We start from the raw sequence: 5,633 nt of genomic DNA on the forward strand, positions 1-5,633 counted from the left end.
AATAGAATAGAATAGAAAAGAATATTAAGTAAATAAACATTGAGATGTCACACACCTTATAAAAGAAACAAAATTGCAAAAAAAAATTATGAATTCTTTTAGAAGTAACTAGTATCGTTGTTTTTTGGCTAGCCAATATCTAGTTAAGAATTATTTTTTTGGACTGTGTTGGAAAATCAGGTTTACCTCAAAGAACAGCTTCAAAACTGTGTGTATAGAAGGAGCTTATTTGTTTAAAAAATTATATATATCTTTAAGACACATACCTTACCCCACTTTAAGACTGATGTATGTTTCAACCCCAGAAAGCTATAATATAGCTGTTCATCTATAATCACTGGTATCTTAGAAATGGGAAAAATTGGAGGCAATCCAAATATTCCCATCTTCCTTCTTAATTTTTTTTTCAATTGCTAAGTCAGATGACTCAGATTTCTCTTTTTTTTTTTTTAAGGAAAAGTTCAAAACGAGTAATGGCTTTAACTGCATCTTTTTTTTTTTATTATTTAAGAAAGGATTAATTAACAAAACCATAGGGTAGGAGGGGTACAACTCCACACAATTCCCACCACCCAATCTCCATAACCCACCCCCTCCCATGATAACTTTCCCATTCTCCATGCCTCTGGGAGCATGGACCCAGGGTCATTGTGGGTTGCAGAAGGTAGAAGGTCTGGCTTCTGTAATTGCTTCCCCGCTGAACATGGGCGTTGACTGGTTGGTCCATACTCCCAGTCTGCCTCTCTCTTTCCCTAGTAGGGTGTGTCTCTGGGGAAGCTGAGCTCCAGGACACATTGGTGGGGTCTTCAATCCAGGGAAGCCTGGCTAGCATCCTGATGGCATCTGGAACCTGGTGATTGAAAAGAGAGTTAACATACAAAGCCAAACAAATTGTTGAGCAATCATGGACCCAAAGCTTGGAATAGTGGAGAGGAAGTGTTAGGGAGGTACTCACTGCAAACTCTAGTGTACTTCTGCTTTCAGGCATATATTTTGCCGTAGTTTATGGATACGTGTGAACATAAGCTCTCTCTCACAGAAACTGGTGTATATCTAGGTTTTGGGACTTTGTTAGAAAGTGAACCACCTGAGATGAAATTAGAGTGTACTATAAAAGGAAAGGTCTCACCCGAGTAATGAAGCTGAAGGGTAGTCATTCCAAATGTAAAGTCTCTGGACACAGTCTGAAGTGAAGCATGTTGAGGTGGCAATCGTTGTGTTGGTTAGGTTGTGATCGGCGGATGCAATATTATTTGATATGGATTGGGAGCGGCATACGGGAAAGTGGGCACTATCCAAGGGTTCCAGGACTGGGGGAAATAGAGGCTCTATAGTGGAGATGTGAGGTTCCTGCTGTCTTAGGGTTCAAAAAGACAATGGATAGTTAATGTTATCATCACATTATTTGGTAATTGGGTTAACATTGAAAAGTCCTTTTGTTATGGTTTGCTGTACAGTACCCAGTATCTTGTATATAGCTGTGCTATTGGATGCTTCTAATCTACTTGGTCTAGGCTTTTGAGAGAGTCCGCATATGAAATACACAGCCTATATATTAAAAAGACTCATTTTGTGTTTTGAAAAACTTTGAGACATACAATTGATTTTCCCCCTCTCATATTAATTAACTACTGATTTATATGTCTACATTTTGCTAGGAGTGTACATAAACACCATTCCCACCACCAAAAGACTGTGACCCATCCCTCCCACCCACTCCCACCACCCACTGGCCCAGGAAGCTGCATGTCTACCCCTCACCACTGGGTTTTTACTTTGGTGCCCTACTTACAATTTGGTCAGGTCCTGCTTTTAGTTTCCCTTTCAGATCTTCTTACTCAACTTCTGTTGATGAGTGGGATCATCCCATACTCATCTTTATCTTTCTGACTTAGTTCACTTAACATAATTCCTTCTAGCTCTGTCCAAGATGGGTCAGAGAAGGTGGGTTCACTGTTCTTGATAGCTGCATAATATTCCATTGTGTATATATACCACAGCTTTCTCAGCCACTCATCTGTTGTTGGGCACCTGGGTTGCTTCCAGGTTTTAGCTATTATGAATTGTGCTGCTATGAACAAAGGAGTACACACCTCTTTTTGGTTGGGTGTTATGGAGTCCTTGGGGTATAACCCCAGGAGAGGAATCACTGGATCATATGGAAGGTCCATGTCTAGCCTTCTGAGAGTTTTCCAGACTGCTCTCCACAAAGGCTGTACCAATTTACACTCCCACCAGCAATGTAAAAGGGTTCCTCTGTCCCCACAACCTCTCCAGCATTTGTTGCTGCTGTTCTTTTTGATGTATGCCATTCTTACAGGAGTGAGGTGGTATCTTAGTGTTGTCTTAATTTGCATTTCTCTGACAATCAGTGACCTAGAGCACTTTTTCTTTTTTTTTTCCTTTTTTTAAAAAATTTTTTATTTAAGAAAGGATTAATGAACAAAAACATAAGGTAGGAGGGGTACAACTCCACACAATTCCCACCACCCAATCTCCATAACCCACCCCCTCCCATGATAACTTTCCCATTCTCTAGCCTTCTGGGAGCATGGACCCAGGGTCATTGAGGGTTGCAGAAGGTAGAAGGTCTGGCTTCTGTAATTGCTTCCCCGCTGAACATGGGCGTTAACTGGTCGGTCCATAATCCCAGTCTGCCTCTCTCTTTCCCTAGTAAGGTGTGTCTCTGGGGAAGCTGAGCTCCAGGACACATTGGTGGGGTCTTCAATCCAGGGAAGCCTGGCCAGCATCCTGGTGGCATCTGGAACCTAGTGATTGAAAAGAGAGTTAACATATGAAGCCAAACAATTTGTTGAGCAATCATGGATCCCAAGCTTGGAATAGTGGAGAGGAAGTGTTAGGGAGGTACTCACTGCAAACTCTAGTGTACTACTGCTTTCAGGTATATATTTTGCAGTAGTTTATGGATACGTGTGAACATAAGCTCTCTCTCACAGAAACTGGTGTATATCTAGGTTTTGGGACTTTGTTAGAAAGTGAACCACCTGAGATGAAATTAGAGTGTACTATAAAAGGAAAGGTCTCACCCGAGTAATGAAGCTGAAGGGTTGTCATTCCACACGTGAAGTCTCTGGACACAGTCTGAGGTGAAGCATGTTGAGGTGGCAATCGTTGCGTTGGTTAGGTTGTGATCGGCGGATGCAATATTATTTGGTTTGGATTGGGAGATGCATACGGGAAAGTGGGCACTATCCAAGGGTTCCAGGACTGGGGGAAGTAGGGGCTCTATAGTGGAGATGTGAGGTTCCTGCTGTCTTAGGGTTCAAAAAGACAATGGATAGTTAATGTTATCATCACATTATTTGGTAATTGGGTTAACTTTGAAAAGTCCTTTTGTTAGGGTTTGCTGTACAGTATCCAGTATCTTGTATATAGCTGTGCTATTGGATGCTTCTAATCTACTTGGCCTAGGCTTTTGAGAGAGTCCGTGTATTAAATACACAGCCTATATATTAAAAGGATTCAGTTTATGTTTTGAGAAACTTTGAGACATACAATTGATTTTCCCCCTCTCATATTAATTAACTACTGATTTATATGTCTACATTTTGCTAGGAGTGTACATAAACACCATTCCCACCACCAAAGGACTGTGACCCATCCCTCCCACCCACTCCCACCACCCACTGGCCCAGGAAGCTGCATGTCTACCCCTCACCACTGGGTTTTTACTTTGGTGCCCTACTTACAATTTGGTCAGGTCCTGCTTTTAGTTTCCCTTTCAGATCTTCTTACTCAACTTCTGTTGATGAGTGGGATCATCCCATACTCATCTTTATCTTTCTGACTTAGTTCACTTAACATAATTCCTTCTAGCTCTGTCCAAGATGGGTCAGAGAAGGTGGGTTCACTGTTCTTGATAGCTGCATAATATTCCATTGTGTATATATACCACAGCTTTCTCAGCCACTCATCTGTTGTTGGGCACCTGGGTTGTTTCCAGGTTTTAGCTATTATGAATTGTGCTGCTATGAACATAGGAGTACACACCTCTTTTTGGTTGGGTGCTATGGAGTCCTTGAGGTATAACCCCAGGAGAGGAATCACTGGATCATATGGAAGGTCCATGTCTAGCCTTCTGAGAGTTTTCCAAACTGCTCTCCACAGAGGCTGTACCAATTTACACTCCCACCAGCAATGTAAAAGGGTTCCTCTGTCCCCACATCCTCTCCAGCATTTGTTGCTGCTGTTCTTTTTGATGTATGCCATTCTTACAGGAGTGAGGTGGTATCTTAGTGTTGTCTTAATTTGCATTTCTCTGACAATCAGTGACCTAGAGCAGTTTTTCATATGTTTGTTAGCCTTTTGGATCTCCTCTGAGGTGAATGTTTTGTTCATATCCTCTGCCCATTTTTGGATGGGGTCATTTGCTTTTTTGGTGCTAAGTTTGCTGAGCTCTTTATATATTTTGGTGATTAGTTTCTTGTCTGATGTCTGGCATGTGAAGTTCTTCTCCCATTCTGTGAGGGGTCTCTCAGTTTGTTTAATAGTTTCTTTGGATGTGCAGAAGCTTTTCAATTTGATGTAGTCCCATTGGTTTGTTTCTGCTTTAGTCTTCCTTGCAATTGGGTTTGATTCATCAAAGATGTCCTTGAGGTGACTGCATCTTTTAAGAGATCACACATCATCCCATTATTTTGCTGCTTGTGTGGTTGGACACCTTAGAGATTATTCATCAGCCTGCTGATCTGTTCCTTTTTCAGAAACATAGATATCATTCAAAAATTTCTGGATATCTTTGTTTTTAACAGTTGTAGCTTGCTGAATCAATGCAATTGAATTTGATACAAGCTCAATGTCATTTCCTTGAATAATTAATTCATCTTTCTAGACTTGCGATACTGAGCATGCAACACCTGATCTCATTCGAACCCTCGTATGTATTTTTCTCCCAAGAAATTTCTGATTTCAACAAGAGACCCATTCTCCTGAATAACAACGTTGATAGGGAAGTGAGCATACATGGATCTCATCTTGTATAGGAAGCCCAGTGTAACACCCTTGATCATGTTCTGTACATGGCTGCAGATAGTGCAAACAGTAGCCAGTTCCTTTCTATTTCCCCACCATTTGTCAACTCGGAGCCGCTTCTTTTTCTTTCGGAGGAGACTGAGCTCCACATTGATGTGGCTGAAGTCCCTCCACAGGGTGCCTCTGAGGCCTTTCACGATGACACTGCGGAGCTTCAGAGAGACGTCAATATTTTCCAGAATGTCGACGGTCTGGTTGCTGAGAATGGTCTTCATTCTCACAGTAGATGTGGCAAAGAAGGCATGACTGAGATTTCTATCCAGTCTTTGCAATATCTACCACCCATCATAAAATGTTCTAGAATTCCTTAGATCCCTTGTAGTGTTGGTCTAAATAACTGGCCCTGCTAAATTTTTTATCTACATTCATTATCTCACCTTTTTCTTTACTTCTTCAAGTATTTTATCTGCTGTTAGTCTCCTTTGTTTCCCAAATATTAGTAGAGAACTGCATGGATACTCACACCTTTAGAAACAGAGGAAATCAGAGAGCATTACAGAGCAGCACCAACAAGTTAGTAATACTAAATATTCTAAAATTTTCTAAAATATTCTAAAAGTAATTCTAAATATTCTTAAATA

General features: G+C 41.0%; 1 pseudogene; it reads right to left on the reverse strand.

Annotated features, from left to right (window-relative positions):
• Window positions 1–4,661: 4,661 nt before the first annotated feature.
• Window positions 4,662–5,286, reverse strand: LOC103121996 (large ribosomal subunit protein uL6-like; annotated as a pseudogene).
• Between the last annotated feature and the right edge of the window lie 347 nt (window positions 5,287–5,633).

This window comes from Erinaceus europaeus, chromosome 8 (assembly GCF_950295315.1).
Source record: "Erinaceus europaeus chromosome 8, mEriEur2.1, whole genome shotgun sequence".
In the NCBI taxonomy this organism is placed as follows: domain Eukaryota; kingdom Metazoa; phylum Chordata; class Mammalia; order Eulipotyphla; family Erinaceidae; genus Erinaceus; species Erinaceus europaeus.